The following is a 25,722-nucleotide window of genomic DNA, read 5'->3' on the forward strand; positions in this document are numbered from 1 at the left end:
CAGACAAAGAAATGAAATAAAGGGAACATCGAGTAAAACCTTCGTGCTATGAGTCTAAAAAACAATTTATAAATTGCCTTAAACATGAAACAAGACACTATAAACCTCTTAGGCAAAATAGTATCGGACATACATCTCAGCAATGTCCTCCTAGGAGACTCAACCAAAGCAACAGAAATAAAAGCAAAAATAAACAAAAGGGACCTAATTAAACTCACAAGCTTTTGTACAGCAAAGGAAACCATAAGCAAAACAATATGACAACTTAGATAATGGAAGAAAATATTTCAAAAAGATGAGACTAACAAGGGATTAATTTCTAGAATATATAAACAGCCCCCACAACTTAATAAGAAAAAAAAAAAACAACCCAATCCAAAAATGGGCAGAACTAAACAAGCAACTCTCCAATGAAAAAACACAAATGGCCAATAGGCACATGAAAAAATGCTGTGTACCACTAATTCTCAGAGGAACGCAAATCAACACTACACTGAGGTATCCCCTGACACCAGTCATAATGGTTGTCATTCAGAATTCCACAAACTATCAATGCTGGAGAGGCTGTGGAGAAAAGGGAACTCTCCTACACTGTTGGTGGGAATGTAGGTGGGAATGTAGTTTGCCGCAGCCATTACCAAAACAGTACTGAGATTCCTCAAAAGACTAAAGAAAGATTTACCATACGGTCCAGCAACCCCACTCCTGGGCGTATATCCAGAGGGAACTCTAATTCGAAAACATACCTGCACCCCAGTGGTCACAGCAGCACTATTTACAAGAGCCAAAATATGGAAACAACCTAAATGTCCATCGACAGATGACTGCATAAAGAAGTTGTGGTATATTTACAAAATGGAATACTACTCAGCCCTAAGAAAGAATACAATAATGCCATTTGCAGCAACATGGATGGCCCTGGAGAATGTCATTCTAAGTAAAGTAACCCAGAAAGAGAAACAAAAATACCATACACTACCACTCATATGTGGTATCTTAAAAAAAAAAAAAGACAAACAAAACTGAACTTATTTACAAATCAAACACAGACTCACAGACATAGTAAATAAACTTATGGTTACCAGGGCAGAAGGCGGTGGGAAGGGATAAATTGCAAGTCTGAGATTTGAAAATACTGAGTGGTACATATAAAATAGATAAACAAGGTTACACTGTATAGCACAGGGAACTATATTCGGTATCTTGTAGCAGGTTATGGTGAAAAAGAATGCAAATACGAATATATATATATTCATGGATGATTGAAGCATTGTGCTGTATACCAGAAAATGACACAACATTGTAACGTGACTGTACTTCAATTAAACAAAATGAATAAAATAAAGTGGATTGTTTAGAGAGCCACACACCAGTTGTGCTGCCACTCTGCCATGTGGAAGGAACTTCTGGTTCTTGCCTTCCTGCCAGAGCCCTGCATGGAAGGTAAGGCCTCCCCACACCTGCCCAGGCCCACCTGCCCTCTGCCCCTCCCCCATGACAGAATGTCCTGAGCCTCACGTTCTACTGTTGAAATTCAAACTTCACCTGCCTTTGCTTGAGTTCTGAGCATCCGCTGGAGCAGTTAACTCACTCTCTGGGTCCTCGTTTGGATTTCTCTCATTGAGGCTACCAGGCAGCGCTGGTCCATGCCCACCCCTGTGGGAATGGCTTTATGAAGAGGTAAGCCTAAATGCTGGGGATACGTTCTCAATGGCTCTGCCGTCCCTCAAATCCTTGGGGTTCACATGTGACACTTCACTGTGGGCACACAGGTGGACTAAAGTAGAGGAAGGAAAGAGCCCTGGACCCCCAAGGACATCTCCCCTGGGGAGCCTGGGGAGACGGTGGAAACCAGAGATCGCAAGGGGAGGAGGGCTCATTGAAGGAGGATCAAGGAGACTCAGGGGAATTGCCCTGGGTGTGGAGAAAGGACATCAGCAGGCAGGGTGGTGCTTTGTAGAAGGGAGACAAGCCACTCTGAAACCTGTGTGTCGGGGTTAGTAGGTCTGAGCTGGTGGCACAGGGAGGGTCATGGGGAAAGCCTACCCTGTACCTTGTTCCTTAGGCACCTGACGCTTGCCCCACGATTTCCTTCTAAGGGATCTGAACCAGGGCATCCTGTATCTGATGGGGGCACGGGGAGAGAAGGCTTAGCCAGGAAACTACCTGTCTTCGTAAATAGTCTTATTAGCGCACAGCCACACACCGTCCTTTACAAGCTCCCCACAGGCTGCCTTCACAGCTCCAACAGGGACCAGATGACTGGACACCCACAGCCAAAAATACTGCCTGCCCTTTTCGGAAAATGTTTGCAACCTGTGCCTAGAAAAAGGACAAAATTAAGATATTTTTAAAAAAACAAACAAAACAATCAGAAAATTAACTGACAACAGACCCTCACTAAGGAAAATGAAAATACATGCTTAATGTAGAAGAAAAATGACTGCAGATACAAGGTCTGAGACCTGAGAAATAAAGGTGAGCAAAGACGTGTGTGACATCTGGGTAAACCCAGAAAACACACGGTCTACATAAAGCAACAATAGTAACAACCCTGCCTGTCACTGGGGGCAGAGGCGAGTGCTGAAACACAGGGCGACAGAGGATCAGCCTTTACTCGGGAGGATGGCAGAAATACTAATTCACTCTCAATTTTAAATACTCTCAATTTTAAAGTAACCAGGAGACAATTAAAAGACAGAATTGTCCTGAAAACTTAAAAAGAGGGCTCCACTTCAACCCTTGTCATGAGGTTAGCACGACCCTGATGCTTCCGTCAGGCAGCCTCTGACGCTGTTCCCGGGGTCCCTGCAGCCAGGGGTTCCCGCCCCCACGTAACCCCTTCTCCCCACATGTGGGCCGACCTAGTGACTCTAAGAGACAGAATACAGCAATGGGGATGGGGTGTCACTTCTGAATGAGCTCACACAAGACTGTGACCTGTGTCCTGCTCGCACCCTTCCTCGCCCTGCCCATGCTCACTCTCACGGGGCCAGTTGCCACGTGAGATGGTGGAGAACGGAGGGCAGCCTCAGCCAGGGGCCCAGGGGAGCCGAGGCTTCCCCAGGACAGCCTTGCAGCAAAGGCAGGCTGATAAGAGATTCTGGGCTGGAGGCCCCCAGAGAAACTGAGACGACCTATGTATGTTATTTTAGTTGTTCTAAGTTACATGGATAACTGACGTAGTGCCAAAACCAGACACAGAGTACATAAGACAGGAACACGATGATGACTGGTCAGGAAGCCTGCGGCTTGCAGCCTAGGCTGTGCTTCCAAATTACCCGGGAGGGGAGGGATGAAGGAAAAAAAAAAGAATCACCCAGGAAGCTCAGTCTGAAGTGAAGTAACGGAAAAAACAATTGTTGAGAAGGAACTTTTGTGCAGACTCTTCTGGCTGAACTCTGACCTTCCTTAAAACTTCCCTTAACTTCTTCCTGAGTGAGTTTTAGGTTGAGTTTAACACCTAATTCTCCTCACAGCAGTAAAATATCATTCTGAAGACTAAGAACGTAAGAATGGGAACAGTAACAATAGTTGCCTGGGGAGTGAGTTTCCTGCGCTCCACACATCCAACTGCACATTCTCAAACGCTATTTCATTTCACCTTGCGGTAGCTCGCTAAGGCGTGGAATACCCCGGGCAGAGTGAGCCACAGAAAGGAGAAGGGACGTGTTCCCACGTGAGGGCTAAGACACAGAACTGCTTCCCACTCAGAACAACCCATCACTTCCATTTACGGTGCCAGTTAACACAGACTGGTGCTCTCGGCTGCGATGAAGGAATGCGCCTGTGTGACCACAGCTGGGACACTGCGAGGACAGGAGCCCATGTACCTAATGGTGGCCACCTCTGGACAGTAAGAACATAGGTGGTTCTCACTGTCTTGAGTCTGAATCGTCTAAAATTCCACAAAGGAACGTACATTATCTATAATACATACAAGGTTTTTTATGTCTGCTGAGTTTCAGATCTTGTTCTAAAACCAAGTCAAGTTCAAACAAACAAAAACCCTCCAAGAACATGGGCTACTTTCAGTGTCTCTAGAGCGCTGTCCACAGACAGCAAGACAATGTCTCCAACGGCCCCACAAGAGAAGGCTGGGGGCCAGGGACGGACCGGGAGGAGGCTGCCTACACCACCTTCCCAGGTCACTGTTGGTGTCTGGTTCAACCTAGATTCACAGAATGCCTCCCCCTCCCCCACTACTTCATGCCCTGTTTTATCTCCATCTTTGTGGAGATCGTCCTAACTTCAAGAGCGGGGCATGAGACTCTGAACGAAGGAAACCTGGCGCTGGCTCCCGCAGCAGCCCCTCCCACGGCAACCGGCATCACACGCTGTGTTGAAGGTTGGTTGTACGCCTTCAAACAACGCCTCATATAAATTTGTTTGTCGTCTACCATTCCGTTCTTTCAAGCCCACACTGAACATCAGCATGACTCCAGGCACGGTGCTGGGCACGTGAAGATGAGGCAGAAAGAGGCATCAGCGCACAGTGACTGAGAACGGTGCCTGGTGCGGGTTCCAGGTCATGCGGGTCCCCTGATGCCCAAGGCCCCCGGGGCTCGCACACCCACGTAGGGCCACTGGCCCCCCAAGGCAGGCTTACTCCCCAGGAACGCCCAACTGTCTGAACCAGACGAGGAACGCCATCTGCTTTCCTCACTTAGGAACTTGAGTACTTAAGCCCTAATAATGTAGAGTAAACCAGTATGATCCCCCAGGTGGGGGAATAACGCTTGTTTATGAACCTACTTAAACAGCCCATTTGTCTGTGGACTGGTCTGACTGATCTCCGGCTTCACATTTAACACTATGATGTTGGTGAAGGAACCACTTCGAACAGTGTGGTCACATGTTCTCCAACAAAGGACAAGAGACTGATGTCTTCGTTAAAAATGCCCCCAAGAACAACTCTGGAAAATTTCTATCACATCACCCACAGCAGCGTAAAAATCAAGGGTTAATACTAAGGTTCAGGAACAAAGCCTTTGTTCCTCGTGGCTGTTTCTGCTCCCAGAAGTGGGGCCAGTTTCTTTGGTGAGGTAAATGTCAAGTGCACACAATGTCATCATCAGGGCTAGGGTTCCTCTTGCTTTAATTAATTCTTTTAACTCTAAGCTTGTCTGCACTTGGCAGCAGTATACATTCAGAAATGGTCCACTTTTCATTTCTTTGATTCCTCCCCTGAGATAGCACCAGGATGAGTGATTCTGGCCTATTAAGTCAGCAAGGTAAGCCACCCGAGCCGGGGGGGGGCTGTGAGGCTGGCAGGCACAGGGACAGCCCCCACCTACAATTAAGTGCAGGAGTCAAAGGCCCCTGATCTGCACTGTATCCCAAAACTTAACCCAGGGGGGTGACTGAAGACACACACAGCTGGAGCCACACACACTGGCCCTTCCGTATCCCAGAAAAGCAGGCACAGCCTTCCAGCTCCAGCAGGAAATCAGCACAGGCAGCTGGTAAACATGAACAATCCCACAGCCCCACTGCACGGGACAGAGAGGTGCTTGTAATGCATTAAGGGAAACAGACAGCAAGTTACAGAGGAGAGCTCTCCAGTTGAGGTTATAACACACACCCCCCCCGCCCCCCACCCCAGATGTTAGCAGCAGTCCTATGTGGTGGAAACATGGGTCACTTTTACTTTTCCCTCTTTGCTCATCTGGATTTGTGCTTCTGAGTTATCTGAAATAAGTCTTTTTCTTTCTGTTACAAAAGAACAACTTACACTCCCACCTGGCAGCCTCGGCACCACAGGACACCCATGCACGCGGCACCTTGCTCTCGAAGGTAAGGGCGTGAGAGGGGGCTTGCTGCGAGTGCTCCCCCCGGCTGTGGGGACATGACTCACAACCGCAAAACCATCACAACTAAGAACAGAGACTGTTACCTGAACCCGGTCCCACTCCACCACGGGACCACGCCAGCGACCTCGCACCACAGTTGCTTGTACTACTTTTCGGAAAGCCACCTCCTAAAACACGACAGACAGACAAAATTTGGAATGTGATATAGAAAGTCTTACCTGTAGATAATTCACATGGTACTTTTGTTTAAAGTCTTCTATTCCAACAAGTAAGAAAAAAAAAAAGAAAACTCCCCTTTCCAAGTCACGAGGCAGCCTGGCACCGGCACCCAGGCCCATGCAGAGACCCAGCAGCCAGCGGGTCCAGTGCTTGGTGGCACCTGGTCACCTGGAGGCAGGAGGAGCCCAGCACTGGACACGGAGAGAGGAGGGCCCAGGCCCAGGGAGCATCTGCTCTGACTCGGATCTTTGCCCAGGCTCTGAGGCCTGACCAGAAAACCGAGGCTTCCCAGCCAAACTGCAAGTCTGCTGGTAGCAGGACCAGGCCACTGACATCAGTACTGCTGTCCTGACAGAGGTACCAGCCAGAAAGCAGCAGCAGGGCCGGGGAGCCTCGGGGAGAGGGCCAGGGCTGGGGCAGGGTTGGGGTGACCAGTGAGGGAGGGAGTGTCGACACCATGTACTGAAAGGAACCTGGGACACCCAGGGTGAAGGTGGCGAGGAAAGGGAGCAGGTCCCAGCGTCACCCAGGGAGAGGCAGGCCAGCTGTGCCCAGGAGGACCCGGGTGCAGGGAGCACATGGTCATGTGTGCATGAGGAGTCAGGGAGACCTCAAAGACACTCAACAAAGGCAGAATGGGTGGGAGCCCCAGGTCCTTGCCAACTGGATGACTGTGCCCTCCTCTGAAGACAGGGTGGCTGGAGGGGAGGTAGCGGGCAGGGCACAGGCACCCACTGCTCGGCCTAAACCCCGATTCTGGGTCAGAGCCTGAGAACGCCAAGCCCTGAAGGCAGGAAGGGCAGTGGTGCTCCTGTCAACACAGGGGGCTGCAGAGGCGGGCTCATCCCCACACACTCCTGTGTACCTGCAGCTCCTCCCACCACCCACCCTGTCCTACCTCTGCCCTCCCCACTGCCCAGCCCCTGCCCAGCTAGTGCCCCCTGCACTGGGCATGCGGCCCCTTCCCCCAAGAGTTCTCCTATGGTTCTCTCTCTTCTGGGCCCTGAAGCACACGCTGCTAATGACTCTCCACCCTCACCAACAAAGCCCAGTCCTCAAACTTTCCAGCAGAGGTGATCCTTTCCCACCAGGACCAGAAGAGAGGCTGACACCCCCCCGTGCAGAGGGCGCCCCCGCCCCCATCGCACGGCCCACGAGACACTCGCACAGTCCGCGTGGGACATGGGCTGCCTCTCGCTTTGGTTTCCCCCTACTGGGGGGCTTTTCCCCTTTCACTCCTCATCATCACCTCCACTTTGATAAGATGGTGAAAGTGATCAAACCTGTCACTTTTTATTACTGAAAAATGGTTGAAGTTAAGTTTCGTATCAATTTTGCGTGCCCACATTTTCCTGCTCATCATCAGAGAGACCTTACCGTGACCGCAACCTCACTGCTGTCTCCACAGCCACCTGAGCCACGCACAGATGTAAAACGTGTGCCCCTGGCTCCTTCTGCTAGGTGTGTAGGACATACAGCCAATCCTGAAAAAATCTGTTTGGACAGTACTCCAGAACATCTAAATTTTATTAAGAATAGGCCATAATCGTATGTTCCTGTCTGACTGAAGTGCTGCACACCAGAAACTGACACAACATTGTGAACTGACTGCAACTCAATTAAAAAAAAAGAGTAGGCCATAATCTTGGACCCTTCAGGATCAGGATCCCTCAGTCCGACCTCTACACAGCCTTCTTTCTCTACACAAACACCCCATCATAATCACACAATGACTGAGCCACTTCAAGAGTATCCTGTCAAGCTGCTGGCCAGAAACTTGATGATTTCCAATAATGGGACACTCCCACTCCAAAATCAGGCACTCTGTTTCTAGAAAGTTCAAATTATTACAAACATCAATTGGTCAAAAATTTTCTGGTGACTTTCAGAAGCCCTCATTCACGGTCCTTTTCAGAGCCCACAGGAATTTCTACATATCCTGATAGAGAACCGCTATCTAAGCAGTCCGTCACCTCCGGGCCCCTCTGCTGGGTATCCCTGGGGTAGAAATCCTCTCATTATGTTTCCCTCTTGCTGCCAGTGGGGATTTGCCATAAAATCTCGATGCCAGGCCAGCAGAGAACACTGCAAGAATGGAGGCTTAGTTTTGCAACCCGCCCCCACCCCACCTTCTGGGAGGTGGAAGACAGAGATTACAAGGGGGAAATGCAGTACCACACTATTTATCATTTTATATAAGCTCCAAAAGAGAGGAGATTTTTGACTGTTTGTCACCGATGCATTTTAAGCACCCAGAACAGAGCCCGGCACAAAGCAGGTGCTCAATGACCATTTGCCAAATGAGCTGTGTTTAGTATATCCCTACTTTAGGGATTTCTGTTGGATTACAATGTACTGGAGATGCCAATGTCACCTACAGTAAAAACTGCTACTGGAGTACCTTGCCCTAGAGTATCAGAATTCCTCGTAGAGCGTCAAACCCCACGGAAGACCCGAGTCCTGCTTCATCGTGGGTGCCCTCCAGGTCCAACATGGGGATGCAGGGGCAGAAGAGCTCTGGGATGTGGTGCAGCACCAGCAGCCGGTTCCGCAGGGCGATGATGGGGATCTCCTGCAGGCGGCCGTACTCCAGGGGGACCTGAAACAGACACCAAGGGCACAGGTGAGCCACAGTCCGGGGGGGGGGGGCAGACTCTGAAAACACTGCTTTCGAAAACAAGAGAAGCAGTGTGACTTCTGAGTTTGGTTTGAAAAATCTTGTTTTTAGAATAATATTCTGGCCCATTTGCCAGGGCTAAGAAACAAACTAAGGAGAAGGCTAAAAATATACTGGCTTATAGAAGTACATTCCCTAAGGAAAATGTGCCGCCTGTATTATCAGAATGGCTGGTGTAGTTAAGATACTGAATACAGGGACACACTGACACAGAAGATGATGGCTGGTGTGAATATTAAGATTCTTCAGACTTGTTTTTACCACGATGAACCTCAGTTACTTTCAGTGGAACACCTCGGTAAACGTGTAAGTGAAAGGAAGCGTGCATGCCCTTGTACACGCGTTAATTCAATACCCAGATGGTAACTCTGGCACCACCCGCGCGCCTTCTAGCCCACCTGGCCCAGCCAGTGCTGGCCTGTGCAGGGAGCTTCCGGCGCCGGCAGGTCGACCAGGCGAGAGTGTGTGCTGAGCCACAGGCCACATGGTTGACCTTCTCACCCTGAAGGGCAGCCACCAACTGAGGCCTCTGGATGGCATTTGTTGTCCCATCTCCCAGTTGTCCCTCATCATTGTCGCCCCATGTATAAACTTCACCTAACACAGTAAATTTAGAACAAGGACTTGGAAACTAGGACCAAGGAATGCACAGCCACCACCGCCTTCCTCTACATACAGTCCTCATTCCGCCTGGGAGTTGGCGTCATCTGTGCCAGAAAGCAAGGAAGCACTCGAGGAATGACGGGGGCACTTCAGGAGCTAAAGTAGCCAAACGGGGTACAGTGTGAGCATCAAGGTGAGTATGAGCAAGAGCTTGTCCATGGCTTCCTGAGTAAATTTGGAAACCATGAGTCCGGCACAGATGAAAACAAGAAAAAATTAAATATTTGATGAGAATGAATAAAATGCTCAATGAAAAAGGAAGTCATATAGTTTCAAATATCCTCCCAAATCCTTATTAATTACATATGGTGGGAGCCCTCCTGGAATCCAGGTTCTCAGAAGTCAGCTAAGGTTCAACCTTGCAAGCGGGCCTTTCTAAAAACGGCCATATCAGGCCTGTTCTGTTTGCCTTTCTCTGCACAGCCATGAAGCACACCATGTCCACAGGCATTAGTACAGGGGCTGAAGAACCACAGGTTTATTTTCAGAACACAGTGTAACTGCATCTCACTCCCCCACCGACCTCAGAGCTCTGTGCATCACCCGAGTGGACTCAGATCTGAAGCCCTCCAAGTTACATCGCTGGCTTCCCACCTACCATCCTTGGTGCAGCACACACAGTGCAGGGAGCCGATGGCAATGGCAGTGACCTTCTTCCCCTGCAGCCCTTGGACCTGCCAAGGTATTCAAACGTGGTCGTCGGACCTGTGGCCCAGCCTGTGGTGATCACCTTTGCCCCTGTGCTCAAGGAAACGTGGGACACCCCACATCTGGGCAAGGCCATCCCAGTTACCACCCTGCTCCACCCTCCTGGTGCAAGCACTGGGCTGCAGGATACAAATCAAAGCCTCCTGCATGAGTGACATTTCAGCTACTACAAAAGGACGGTTAATGTAACTTCAAATGAACAGTCTGATTTTGGTAGGATTAAATGAACAGTCTCTCCTACCAAGTATAAACAGCGCCGAGTTGGTCAGGGCGACAGAAAACTGTGATCCACATTCCACTTTAGCCACTCCAAGGCCCATCAGAGAGTCGATCTAGAAGGGAAAAGGTTCAACCAGACTGAGTCAATCAAGGCTGCTGCTGACTGCTCTGCCCACAGGACTGAACTAAATCTACTGAAAAACCCTGAGCACCCTCACTCCTGTGTCAAGTATTAACTACAATTTCTCCACGTAACCTGGTGCTCTCAGAAGGAGCAGTAACACCTAGCTCTGAGGGCATGCCTGCCACAATCATGTGCCCACACGAGCCACTGGGCATCCCTGGAAATGGACCCGTCAGGGCTGATGATCTCCGGTCAAAGCTTTCTCCAGAATTCTGTCTCCCAACCCAATTTCTCTTTGTGATGGGGCGGCCTCATTCTCCAGGAAGCCCTGCACTTGGCATTTGCCCTCCAGCCCTCTTAGAGGGAGCAGCAGGTACCAGGGAGGAAGGATGGCCAAGAGGACTGTGATTCTGGCCTAGAGACACTCCCTACCCTTCTGCTCAGGTTAATCCAATTAAACATGGCACTGGTCAAGCCAGTGCTGGAACACACCTGCAGCCCTGCACACTCAGGGGCCAAATCCTTCACAGATAGCACCTGGGGGTCCTGCTGGGCTCACTCACCCACTTATCATTTCTCCCCACCTCTGCATCCTTATTATCTGTGACTGTTTCCAGACTCAAGTGCTCATATTTAATTTTAAATGTAAATGAATTACTCTCTAGTTCTCTTAATTCATTCTCTCCTTGTATTTATTTATTTATTTATTTATTTATTTATTTATTTATTTATTTATTTCCTCCTTGTATTTGTATCATCACGGTGGTATCACTAATGGCCTCCATCCCTAACTGCCCCCTCGAGGGCCCAACAGTGTAAACCCGTAAGGTGCAAAGCCTTTGTCTAAAGCCTTCTTGGTATAAGAAAGCCCACAACTTTCCCAGACACGTGGAAACCCTGAGTAACCTGTAACATGGGTAAAACACCACCCATTCTAAGGGAAAGGAGCAAGCGGTGGTCAGGGTAAGCAGGCCGCCCCAAGCCCAGCCTCTGCAGGAGCAGCTGGCGAGGAGGCCCTGAAGAAGCGGGGTGTCTCCTTGTAGCTGCAGCCCCAGGGCGCAGGTGCCTCCAGGTGACATCATTTTCACCAGGCTCTGGCTCCCGACAGCGGCCACCAATACCACTTTCCATGGTGACGGAAGCGTGCTGTGTCCACACTGCCCACCACAGATGCCAGCAGCACACAGGGCTCCTGGGCATGTGAAATGTGGGCAGGACAAGTGAGGGATTGAACTGTAATTTTACTTACTCTTAAGTGATTTAAGTTTGAACTTTAATAGTCATGTGTGGCCAGCAGCTGCTGTCCCGGGCAGGACAGCTATGGGAGGAACAACTAGGCAGTCCTGGCTCAGGCTCCGGGTCTGAGGGGGCCTCGGATGGCTGCCCCCAGCCCAGGAGGGCTGCCCATGCACCGCACAGTCCTCTATCCCACAGGGCAGTCTCAGGGCCCTGACAAGAGAGAACATCACGCAGAGACACTTTCTGGTTTCCCTGCACAGCACCTCCGCTCCCAAGGCCGTAGCAAATCGGCCCGGCTGAATGGCCTGGTCATGTTCTCGACATGCAAGCTGCCAAGCAGTCAGCAAGGGACCTAAACCCAACAGTGAACTGACCCTCTGCCACCAGCCACTCACAAAGGCAAACCACAGTCGTGATCAAGTGAGTAAACTGCCCAGAGCCGCTCAACTAGAGTGAGCAAAGCAGCCTGGTCCCCACCACAGGCCTGCGGCCCCTTCTCCTGGCGGCTCCCAGGACGTCCATCTAACAAGCTTGGGCTGAGCCGGACGCGCCTTCTCGGCACCTGCTAGCCCAGCGCACGGCTGCAGACCTCTGTCAACTGCAGACGGGGAAGGATTTGTGCTCCTTCCCTCCGACAGGTCCACACACTAAACCGCCAACAGCACTAAAAATCTCTCTGCACCTCTGGGCCTTTCACTCCCCTTGCAGTCAATTACCCACTATCTTTTCTGCAAAGAAGTTAAAGATGAAGGGAGGCCACTCCTGAGAGGCACGCACAGTGGGAGGGGCACCAGCACCGGGGACAGAGCCCATGAGCACCCTGAGAGACCCCACACCCCAGGGCACCTTCATGGGCACTTGGCAGCCGTCGCTGCCTCCTCTGCCCAGCTTGCCGTAGTCCCTGTCCCCCCACGACCAGACGGTGTCCTCATCCACGAGGCAGAGGATCTCGGTGTCTCCGCTGCCACAGGTGACGTTGACCACACGGTGGCCCTGCAGCTCCTCCACCTGCAGGGAAAAGAGATGTGAGGTTGTCCCACCACCATAGAAAGGAGGCTCTCCCCAGGGGGGGCAGCAGTGCAGGGGACTCTGTATGTGTAGGGTGCCTGTTTTAGGTCTTTGCAAAGAACAGGGAATCTTTACAATCCTGTAAGACAAAACAGAAAATGCCCTCCTCTATTTGAACTACAAGCATCTCAGCCGCAGGAGGCAGGTCTCAGTGTCCAGGGTCCCGTCCGCCACACCAGGAAAGCTGTCCCCTCATTCCGCTGCCTCACCCAACACACAGCGGGCCTTCAGAAGACAAAGCATCTGGCTGAACACCAAGTAGTTATTTACCAGTGTAGATAAAAGAGTATCTCAAATACTATCCTGTTTAAATGATCAATGAATACATACCAAGATATCGATTCCCACCGAAAATAAAACTTAACTCTGAAATTAAAGGAATCTGGAACAGTTGTGCTGCACACCAGAGACTGACACAACACTGTAAACTGACTATACTTCAATAAATAAAAATTAATTAATTAATTAATTAATTAATTAAAAAAAAGAAAAGAATCTGGAACAGGAAATACTTTTGGTCTTTTAAGACTAATGCCCACGGCAAGCTGCCCCTCCCAGCCCCCCGAGCACATCTCCTTCTCACCAGCTTTGGCTTTAACTGATCCTCCTGTCACTGTGGCCCAGGCAGCCGTACCAGCCTTTGCCCCAGGTGCAGAGGTTCCCCGGCTGCAGTGACACAGGCACTGTGGGCTCCACCGGCAGCAACGTCCACCACCTCAATTCCCCTCAGGGACTCAATGACATGAGGACGGTCACACGGGCTGCAGAAAAGATCACCAAGTATAGATGAAACAATTTACTTCTTAAATATCTTAAAATTACTAAATATCAGGCTTCTGGCTCTGCTGCCCAGTTACTCACTGTACACTTCTCAGCCTCCAGCCCTCAAGTCAGCTGTCAAAGCAATCAAGAAGCAGCATTCAGGCCTGAATGTGAAATCACATCATTCCGTGTCTCCTTTTATCCAGGCTGCCCTAATGCCAGAGAGGCAGCCCCTGTCTAAATCGGGGGCTGGAGACTCCAGGTAGGCTGAGTCCAGCCTAGGACCAGGTTCTGAAAGGCCAGTGGGCTGAGAATGGGTTTTAACATTTTTAAAGGTTGTCAAACTCATAGAAGCAGCATATACGACAGACTGTATGTGGCTGGCCTGAAATATTTATTATTGTCTGGTCTTTTGCAGAAACAGGTTGTCTACCGGGGCTATAAATCAACATTTCATTTAAGGAATTTTCTTGTATATAATGTGGCAGGCACTGACAACAAACTTTTCTTATGACTGAGTTTTGAAAGCTCTTTATAATGACTTTGAATATAAGACCTTCATCAGATAAACGACGACAAATATGCTTTCCCAGTCTGCAGTGTGTCCTCTCCACCTCTTAACAGTGCCTTTCATAAACTCCAATTTGTCCTATTTTTTGTCTGACTGGAACATGCTTTTGGAGTTCATGTAAAAGTCTTTGACCCAAGGTCACAAAAGTTTTCTCTTGCGTTTCCTTCTAGAAGTTTTTAGTTTTAGGTTTCACATCTGTGACTATGAGTCACTTTGAATTACTTTTGGATATGGTGCAAGATAGGAACTCAATCTTAATATAACCTTCAGATATATGCCCAGAAGTGAGATTGCTGGATCATGTGATAATTTTAAATTTTTTGAGGCCCCTCCGTAACTCTCTTCCATAGGCGCTGCACCAATTTCCATTCCCACCAGCAGCGCAGGAGGGCTCCCTCCTCTCCACCGCCTCATGGGTACTTGTTCCCTCCTGTCTTCTTGACGACAGCCTTTCTACAGGTGTGCGGTGATTGCTCACTGAGGTTTTGATTTGCATTTTCCTGATGATTAGTGATCTTGAGGACTTTTCATGTGCCTGGTGGCCATTTGTGTGTCTTCTTTGGAAAAATGCCTGTTCAGGTCCTTTGCCCATTTGTTAACTGAGTTATTTGGTTTTTGTTTGCTATTAAGTTGTATGGGTTTCTTATATATTTTGGAGAATAACCTCTGATCACTTATATGATTTGCAAAAATTTTCTCTCATCCCCTAGGCTGTCTTCTCATTCTGTTGACTGTTTCCTTTGCTGTGCAGAAGTTTTTAGTTTGATGGAGTCCCAGTTGCTTATTTTTTCTTTTGTTCCTTCTGCTTTTTAGTGTCATGTCCAAAAAATCATTACCAAGACCAATTCAAGGAGCTTTTTCCTGGTGTCCTTTTAGGAGTTTCATGGTTTTGAGTCTTAGTCTTTTAATCTATTCTGAGTTAACTTTGGGGAGTGGTGTAAGATCAAGGTCCAATTTCATTCTTTTGCATTTGAATATCCGATTTTCCCAACACTAGTGAAGAGACACAGGCCTGGTAAGCTCTGACTGGGTGAAGAATACTGGGAAGTTTATCTTACTGGGTGCTCGACATATTTGTTCACAAAAACATTCTTGAGCTTTGATCTCTACAGCATGGTTAAGTTACCTGTAAACAGTTTAATCCTTTCAAGTCTTGCTTTTTAGCTCCGTTGGTGTGATCAGAGTTAACAGCCTATGGTTCATTTCTCCCCACTTCTGCACAGCACCATTCTTACTCCTCTCCTCAGTGCCCTGGGACGTACGAGGACTGGGGAGCAGGCGCTCCCCTCTGCTCTCTGTGAGCTCCTAGCCCTTCGGTGGCTTGTGCTTTGGCCTCTCAGATAGCCTCCTCACACACGCGGCCGTCAGTGACCTGCTCACCCCCGCAGGTCACTGGACGCACCTTACTGCCTGTTACCCGATGTCCTTAGGGCTGCGCTTTCGTTCTGTCCGATGCTTCAGCTATTTCAAATACCGAGGTCCCTGTCACTCCAGCTTGGTAGGTGGTTCCCATCACTTTGTAAAAACCGGTGGGTCTGACTGCTTTAAAAAACCTGTGTGTCCCTTTCCCCTCAGTCCTGCCATTCCCTCTGTTCGGCTGTATTTACAGATTTAGTATTTGCATGTTAACAAAATGCCAGCTGTGATGCAGTGGGTGACTCAGAGTCAGCGGAAGAGGACGTGGGGTAACAGGACAAAATGAAGCTGAGCAAACTTAGTGCTCAGAAACCAAAACTCAGAACTGACTTCCCCTCAACAGAGGGGTCACGTACGCAAGCCCAGACACTGCCCCATGAACTCGTTTCTGCTAAATGAGTCACTAAGTTTGAGTAGGGAACTGCAAACGCTGTTCTGAGAAAGTGCCAATGCCCTACACAAGCATTAAAACAAACATACACAAACAAGAAAAAGAAACATAATAGTGAAAAAGATGTTTCCACACAGCATCTCCATCGCCATGGCCCAGCTTCCCCCCTTCTGCCTCACCCCGGGGTAAACGTCTCCTTGTGAGGAGAGGGCACGACAGGGTTTTCCTCCTGAGTTCACAGCTACTTTCCTAACGAATACATGCTGAGTGGATTCAGGTTAACGTCAGGGTAGGTACCGACTCTGTCCCTTCAATTCCTAGTCTGCCACCTGCACCATAGCCTGCGGCATAGAGCTAAGACAAGAAAAAGTAATATAAACACCAGACTTTTATCTAAGTATCCATATATTTTAGCGATTAATAAACCTAATCAATGCTCTAAACATTTTTACTGCAGAGAAAAGTTAACATTAAAAATCACAGGAATAGTTTAAGACTTTATTTTTGCTTTATCAAATCTTCAAAGATGGAAAAAAAATTTAACTGGCAGAAATCCCAAATATAAAAAATTTATTTAGAAATCATGGTCTTTTCCCTAGAAGCATTCCTATTTTTGTTCAGAATACCAACCGTGGTTAGTTAATACCAAGAAAAACAAAAGATTTAACTATCTACTTTATGCAAATCCCAGATGTGCGCCAAAGGGCAGGGTGTGTGATTTGTCTGTCTTTGGGTCTGGCACGCTGTCTGCCAGTAATGGGTGTACAGGAAAGATCTGCAGATGACCGTAGACAGGTTAGCTCTCTTGAACAACAATAAATTGTCATATATATATATGTAATAAATACATAATGCATATGTAATATAATACATATGTATTATACATACATATGTGTGTACATATATATGTATATATAAAAACAAATGTCAGAAAAGTACTTGTGAAAACTCTGGATTAGTAATAAATGAAAAAAACAGAATTACTAATCACTGCCACTTTCCCTCAAAAGGCAAGGCAATCTGATACAGGAAACAGACAAATATTGAATATCCATTTTTCTTAAAATATTCTATGAAAATTCCACCCTTCAACTATATCTTTGAGACAACAAATTGTCCGTCAAATCATAAACCAGAAATTAAGCGTTATACATGCTAACCACATAAATATAAAGGAGAGCTCTACGCAGATAAATAAGCATGCTATTTTTAAAATGTTTGAAAAGATTTATAACTTTCCACTTTTAAACTCAAATGCTATGCATTATTTTCTCAAAGTATACATCCAGTAACACATTTCAGTATTACTGACCAACTATTTAATTAAATCTACTTCAGCGCCATCCCTACGAAGTGCCGTCTGCTGACACACGTCACACAAAGTGACAGAGGGGCTGCCAGGGCTTGTCCACCAGGAGCACCGGAGCAGACAGACATGCTTCTAGGCGAAGGGTCTCTCCTGCCGACTGACTCACACAGCTTTATCCTCACATTTCAAATGTATGCCTGTCTTTTCAAAGATAAACATTTACACCACCTTGGTTGACCGATTCTTGCAGCTGACTTTGTAAATAAATGAATAGGAAAAAATTTCCCCCAAAGCCTGGCTATAGATAATAAAAAGGGCTTGAGGGGGCATGTGAAGCAAAAGAACTCACTCTGTAACGTGTGTGCTCCAGTCAGTTTGGGTTATGTTAATTTACGGATGTAAATGCAAGCAAACCTGTTAATTATTTAAACAAAAGGTTGTGCATTTTCAGAGCCTGAAGTGATTAATAATTAGTTCAGACAGGTTACATATTACACAGGAACATAGCCACTGACCAGTTCCAGGACCATAAAAATAATAAAGCTACTTCAAGAAGATAGATGTATCATTCAAATGTGATTTTTTTTTCTTCTCTCAAATGTGGCTCCATTATGGAGGTAAGAATAAAAGGTAATATTCTGATTTTGGTTTCCAGAAAATACAAAAGTTATACATTTTGTGCTCTCTGAAATTATCATTTCACTATAAAAGTTGTGGTGCTTGGGCAAAAAATATGGAAAGAAGAACTAAGAAAATCTGATGAAAGTTGGTGAGGCTGAATAGAAGTCTATAACCTACAGACAACCATAGGGACCTGGAGAGCTGAACTTTTATAGGTAACTGTACATCTGACCCCTACATACTCATTTATCACCACTTTAGAAGTGTATAGAACTTTAAACAATACTTTTCTGAGACAAAGGAAAACTTTGTTAGGTGGAAAAATTGTTAAAAACTCAAAAGAAATCTTAGACAAGAGAGAGAGAAAAGAAACTAGGATTTGTTCCCTCCTACATGTTAGGTGACTGGGCCAGGGGCTCTACGCATTTGCAGGTGGTGCTCTGCAAGTCCATGACACAGGAGCTGTTAAAACTCCAGTTTTACAAATGAACTAACCACAACTCAGAGAGGTTAATAACTTTACCTAAGGTCACACAGTCAGTAAGTGGTGGAGCTACTAACATGTAAACTTTGGTCTGTCTTATTTCTCTCTGCGTGCTTTCCCCAAACTGTTTCCCTAAATCATGTATTTATTAAGAACTCAAAGCGTTGGTGTCCTAAAATTACATAGGTTCTCAACAAAATACAGGCAACACATCCAATTGAAGACAGCATTATTCTAAGAATCAGGAAAGAAACCCTACTTCTAGGTCCTCCTTTTTCATCTATTTACTAAGCTATCTCCCAGAAAAATTAAAACAGCCAGGCCGTAGGAACCTAAGATGAGTGGGTGGAGAAGGAGCAGGACATGGAACTCAGGTTGGTCTCTCTTACCTGTAAGTAAATGCTATGGACTGAATGTGGCCCCCAAATTCATATTTTGAAACCTGACATCCAGTGTGATAGGGATTGGGGGTGTAGCCTTTGGGAGGTGATCAGGTCACCAGCGCCAAGCCCTAACGAATGGGATCGATGCTCTTATGGAAGAGGATCCCAGAGAGCTTGCGTGCCCCTCAGCCATGGGAGACCATGGTTAAAAGACCCATCTATGAACCAGGAAGTGGGCTCCATCATACACCAAACCTGCCAGCATCTTCACATGGAACCTCCCAGACTCCACAACTGTAAGAAGTAAACTTCTGTCGTTTATAAGCTTCCCAGTCTCTGGTATTTTGTCATAGCAGCTGGAACAAATTAACACAGTATAAATTCCAGCAATTAAATTGATTCTGATTCCATATTCTTAAAAATAACAGAGTAACAAGCTTATATCATTCTACAAGTATAACCAGAACCCAGGTTTCTAAATTTTAAATCCAAAATATGCTTTGCCCTATTGTCTCTAATATTCTGAGCCACTGCTTCATTGTTATTTCAAGAGACATAGGACCCTCTTACATGCAAATGGGGGGAAAAGGTATTATATCAAAAATAAATGTAAATGATGTAAAGTTATTTCCCACATTCTCCCAAATTATTCATTACATGTAAATAGGATATATAACAACTTCGTGATAAAACCTGAAGCCTAATTTTTAAAATTTCCTCAATGACAAAGTAAAGTTCAAATTAATGTATTTTTTCTTATACAGGAAATGACAACTTTTAAATTCAGAAAGCTAAACCGACAACATTGATTGATTGATTGCAGGGGGAGGTAATTAGGTTTATTCATTAATATTATTATTTCTTCTTTAATGGGGGTCCTGGGGATTGAACCCAGGACCTCATGCATGCTAAGTCTGCATTCTACCACTTGAGCTATACCTTCGCCCCTGATAATTCCTAAAAACTTTTTACTAACTTCAACATCCTTTGACCCTGTGGGCTATAGAACATACCATATTGAAAAAGGGAGGCAGCTCTGGGAGCTCTGATCAACATCAAGAAACTTTATCACCAGTACTTTAGAGCCAAGTGGCTTTTTAGTTTCTTTCCTTAAAGAGAAAATAAAATATATATACTTCAACAAAAGTTATTTTGAATTATGCAATTTGGTCTTTAGAGGAAAAAAACTAAGAAGCCAAAAAGAATGACTATAACCTAATTAAAAAAATAATGTATACTTTATAAGCATTTAGGAGTATAACATTTTCAAGGCTCAAAACCCCACTATGCCACTTACAGGACTTCCGAAATCAAACGACACACGTAAGTATTTTACAATCCTTTTCTGCATCCAACTACCTATGTTTTTAAATTCGACATTAGGATTTCTGACTAAATCATCACAATTTTGGTTTAAGGGCTAAGACTTTGAACAACCACTGGTCATTATTATTTTGAACTGTCTCTTGAAGTCAACGTTTAATTTCAAGTACTACTTGAAAATTATCCAGTTGTCAAAAATCCAGAAGACACTACACTTTTCCTAATGGCACAGCTTGAGAAAATACACTCAGAAATGGTACTGTGTGAAATTAAATTGTAAAAATACTTAGGGTCAGCTAGGTGATTTACCACTGAATGGAAAGAATCTAGAAAATTGGAGTTAAGTATACAAATTTATTTAAAAATAATCTACAATGATTTATATTCTACCCTATGCCATTTATACAGTGCTAAGACGTCTGAAATTTAAGCACTATTGTGAGTTTCCCAGTGAATGCCAATAAGTGGTCAGAGTTTTCTCTAACTAAACTGACTACTAAACCAACAGATTTTAACATGAATTTGTGGCTACATAAACATAACCTACATCTTATCAAAAATGAGGCAAAATGAAGTTATTTTCTATACTGGTAATTATAACATTTTACTTTAAAAAGAATTACATTGACTCAAAAACCATATAGACTTCCAGTGAACTTTTGCAGAATATCATAATTTGGTCAATAAAGATATTTAGAAACAGAGGGTAAAAAAGGGAAATGGAAAGTTTAAAAATGTTGATCTTCAATTTATTTCATAGGTCACTGTTATCCCAGCTAATAAAATAATTAAAAACACGCAAGCAGCTGGTACTACAGCTAAACAGATGAATGTAATAGTCTGTGGTCATATGTGCTGGCAAGGGGCTCGCCTCTTTGGAGAGGAGGAGGTCAGCTGCCCTTGGGGAGGTGAGTGGAGGAGAGGGAGCAATCCCTCCACCAAAGGGCCAGGAGCTGCAGCCCCTAAGTTAAACGTCCACTGCCAGCTGTGCATCGGCAAACTCCTTTCACACCCAGCAACGGTCTCTCAGTTTTCATGGTTAAATAAGACCCAGAGAAAGCTCATTTCATCTAACAGAAAACATTAAATGGATCTTTAAAAAGCACAAGATAGATTGCATAAACCAAGTTTTCTAAGTTTTTATGATCCTTCCACTTTAATGCAATGTCTGCAAATGAGTTGGGTGATAAATAATCAAATTTTAACAAAAACTTCCACAACAAAATCTAGGCTATTACCCGGGCATCACGGAATGACCACACTGGTGCCTTAGGAGTTAAATGCAGCTGGGCTCTATCTGAATCAATGAAGCAAAACCACAAACCCAAACTAATACCTCCTAGCCTATGACAACACCTCTGTGAGCCTGAGGCACATAAAGCTATGGTTAGGGTCCATCGACTGTAGACTTCAAAGTTTGCCAAAATTCCAAACACCCTCCTCTGAACTTACACCGGTACTAACACATCTTCCCTCTCTCCCTGCTGCGCGTGTGCGTCTGTCACACCGGGAGCCTGGAACACACGGCAGAGGCTGAGCGCGCCAAGCCTCGCGTGGCACTCGTCTCAGCCCCTTCTCTGCTAACAGACAGCTGTTATTTTCCTGTAAGACATTCTGGGCTTAAATCTTCCTTTTGCTGTCTCTAGGAGCACAGTGTGAAGCAAATTCTACAGTGCCTGAAGACGAGCAGCGGTGATGGTGAGGATGGCGTCGACCGGGAGACAAAAGCAGCTCATACTGGGCATTTGCCGCACGGCATCATCCAACATTAACTCCTTGAAGCAAGTGGGGTTTCTCACCCTCACGCTCGAGGTGAGGGAACTAAGACTTGTCCAAAGTCTCTGGGGTCAGACAGGCACCAACTCACTATGTCTACATATTATTACCAAACGAAAACTGAAACAACGGAAAGCAGACTGTGCCGTTTTAAACCTGACCATCGGAGACCACAATAATGTAAGCAAATAATGGAAAGAACACAGATTTAGGGGACCAATCCAAGACTGGATTCAAAAGCTAATAAAGCCTCAGCCTGTAGCAGGTTGCACACAGAGATGACGGCAAAAAGTTGCCAATTTCCATGAGGGGAACACAAAGAACTACCAATAATAATGCACGGTTTTGCATTCAGATTTTCAAAAGGCTTCATCTTACCCAATTCTACCGCAGTCTTTAAAACAGCTGTGGCAAGGAAGCAGGCTGGACACCATGATGTCCATTTTACAGACGAGAGAGCAAAGCCAGTCACTAGCGCAGACACAAGCAGAGGCAGCTCGAGGGTGTCGGGGCCAGAGCTGTCTGTGAAGGAAGGTCCGGATTTCCGAGGCAGCTTGAACAGTACAAACATAGATCTGTCAGGCTAAAGGATGTTTGGGGGCTGGAACATTCACGTTTTTCTAATAACCTATTTCTGGTTGATTTAAAAGAGCTATGATAGTAACAAAAAATTTTCATTTTCAAAACTGAATTTCACTGACACTTCTTATGGCCATGTTAGTGTGATTCTGCAACAGTTCCTGGCTTTCACTGGTTGACCTTATATGAAAATATGCCCCAGAGCTGTGCTGCCATGAATTCTGCATTTAAGCCAAGTGTCAGAGTCATAAGTAAGCTCGTTATGTTGTAAGAGCTATTGCCTACTGAGTAGAAAAATACTCATTTCACACCTTAAATGCCGTACTACTACTTAATAACAGCATCGGCCTGCCAACAATTAAAAGCTCATTTTTATATACTGTACGACTTGAGCTTTTTATCTTGCCATTTTAATTACCACAATAAATTAATATCTTAACATTACAACACTGAGAGGCATTGAGTAAAACTATATTAGTTAACAACATTAGTATTCATTGTGCCAAGTTGTATTAGGAGTTTGCTTCAAAGTACAATTATCATTCAATAATACTGCGCTACTTTAATCTTCAAACTACTCAAGAAAACAAACTACAAGATAATACTATGCCTTCACAATGACATATTTCTCTTAACTTTATATTATGTCCATTATTTATTATAATTAGCTAAACTACAAATGTAATTGTGAAATATAATTTACCAACAAAATTTATATATACATGAGGATTTTCCTTCCTTTGCAATACATCTCTATTTTCCTTTTGTCTTGGGCTTTTTTTAGTTGTATTTATATCTAATGCTATTTCCACCATGTATTTCACATATTATCACATTCATATTCCTCAGTTACATACCAAACATGAGCATTTATTTAAATATCTCTTTAAGTCACATTTTGTTGCTGTCGGGACCAACATGCTGAGATAGAGGATTCCACCTATTATTTAATATGTCAAATTCCAAGCTTTCGACTGCACTTCAGTACTGAGAGAGGGATCTGGAGCACTCTAACCCTTACCAGGTGGGACGGGTGCAGAGAACATAATGACAACATATGAGCTTTACTGCCACGATAACACCCGTCTACAACACCACGGGAACACAGGCTTTTTGTAACTCCCGTGACACTTGAATCACTGATTATTTCAAAAGACCCCAACTGGCATAAAATAAAGATGTCAAGCATCTCAATTACCATCTCATTTCGGGAATTCATAAACAAATTGTAAAAACCTTCACAATCACTGCATTCTTGTTAGGTGCTTCCTGTGTCTAAGGCCCTACGGTGGATGTTAAAAGCTTGCCTGGGAGCTGAAGAAACAAATGATATACTTCCAGTCAGGGATGCAGAATATGTAGTCAAGAATATAAAGAACCTAAGCACAAATTCCATCTTTATGATACAAAAGAAGGAATTACAGCTTAATATTTGAATGTTTCCAAGTGAAGAGTGGTTCCTGCATATATTTCAGAGCGTCAGTACACAAGAATCAGAACTTATTAACCCTAAGGACAACTCTCCAATCAAAGGATTTCTTCAAGAATCTGCACTGCTACCTACAATGCCAAAAGGTGTTATTACTTGATCTGTACTTTATTCTCCTAAAAAAAAACACTACCCAGTTCTTACATCACTCTGGTTCACTAGATGGATTTCTAATACTACTGGAAACACTTTAATCTTTCCACTTCCTAGGTTTCCCTATTAAGAAGATATAAAATTCAATAACATTTACTCAAGGAAATTCAAGTTACATAGAGAATATTACCAAATGACTAGATAAGATGCATGCTTTCTTAATTCGTGTATCCTTTTGAAAAATTGCTAATTGAGATGTAACTGCCCTGTTTGTTGAGGAGTGAAATGGGATATTAACAAACAGCCCTTAATATAAGCATGGATTACATTTCAGACTCTCTCAGATGCTCATGAGCAGGTACTCTGAATTACTGGGAAATGTAGGCAATCAAAGGAAGCCTTTAGTATCGTAAGAGATATACTGCAAAAGCAGAAATAAAAATGGATTATGATGAAGCTTAATACTGCATGTGCAATGATTCCAATTATCTTGCTATATATGATAAAAACAGATATTTACAGTGAACCATTTACTCAAGAACTAAGAATTGTTATATTTTCCTCTACTCAGTCAGCTTGCAGAACAACTGTGTATCACCATATTGTTTGCATTTGTCATACTAAAAGCACAGATTACAGGTCCTCACAACTCTGAGATTAGAATCCTGTAAGGTTAGGTATCTTGTACATAATCTTATAATGTTATGTATCTGTGTATTCATTACCTACCTGTAGGAATTAGAAGTCTCATCAGAATCTAAAGTAGAACTTGCTCTTCTTCCATTTTTATTTGAACCTCCTGGGGGAAAAATTTAGAAACATTGAAATAATGGAGATTATGAAACTGCGTATTTCAGTTGAAAAGTTACTGTGATAGGTCTATGCAGTACGCCGAGTCCAAAAACATATACCCTTTACCCTCCCCCAAATACTTTTTGTAATCAGAAAGCATTAAAGAAAAAATTCATTTTGATGCTAAAATATAGGCTATCACCACAAGTCCAACTTGGACAGGAGCACTACACCATGACCACTGCTAACAGGAACGAATAAAGTATATAGTACAGCCATTTTCCTCTTCTGAATCGCATACAAAACCAGAACTTATAAACCATTTAATCACACACTAATGTTTACAAACAAAGCACATTTTTTAACTTTTTTAGTGATTTAGAATCATTTTACAATGTTGTGTCAAATTCCAGTGTAGAGCACAATTTTTCAGTTATACATAAATATATATATAGTCACTGTCACATTTTTTTCTCTGTGAGCTACCATAAGATCTTGTCTGTATTTCCCTGTGCTGTACAGTATCATCTTGTTTATCTATTCTACAGTTTTGAAATCCCAGTGTATCCCTTCCCACCCCCACCCCCTTGGGAACCACAAATTTGTATTCTATGTCTGAGTCTCTTTCTGTTTTGTATTTACGCTTTTTGTTTTTTGTTTTTTTTAGATTCCACATATGAGTGATCTCATATGGTATTTTTCTTTCTCTTTCTGGCTTACTTCACTTAGAATGACATTCTCCAGGCGCATCCATGTTGCTGCAAAATGGCGTTATGTTGTCGGGTTTTATGGCTGAGTAGTATTCCATTGTATAAATATACCACATCTTCTTCATCCAGTCATCTGTTGATGGCCATATAGGCTGTTTCCATGTCTTGGCTATTGTAAATAGTGCTGCTAGGAACATTGGGGTGCAGGTGTCATCCTGAAGTAGGGTTCCTTCTGGATACAAGCCCAGGAGCGGGATTCCTGGGCCATATGGTAAGTCTATTCCTAGTCTTTT

General features: G+C 44.8%; 1 protein-coding gene across 1 annotated transcript in view; it reads right to left on the minus strand.

Moving 5' to 3' along the window:
• Positions 1–25,722, minus strand: part of LOC140696304 (uncharacterized) — an 89,501-nt gene that overhangs the window by 21,176 nt on the left and 42,603 nt on the right. The window contains exons 9-15 of the mRNA XM_072960742.1: positions 24,657–24,726; positions 22,145–22,319; positions 13,314–13,491; positions 12,509–12,670; positions 10,322–10,412; positions 8,434–8,631; positions 5,897–5,980 (exon numbers count right to left, since the gene is read on the minus strand). The gene's annotated coding sequence lies outside the window, so the exon portion shown is untranslated. The remainder of the gene's footprint in view (positions 1–5,896; positions 5,981–8,433; positions 8,632–10,321; positions 10,413–12,508; positions 12,671–13,313; positions 13,492–22,144; positions 22,320–24,656; positions 24,727–25,722) is intronic.

This window comes from Vicugna pacos, chromosome 5, assembly GCF_048564905.1.
Source record: "Vicugna pacos chromosome 5, VicPac4, whole genome shotgun sequence".
Lineage (NCBI taxonomy): Eukaryota > Metazoa > Chordata > Mammalia > Artiodactyla > Camelidae > Vicugna > Vicugna pacos.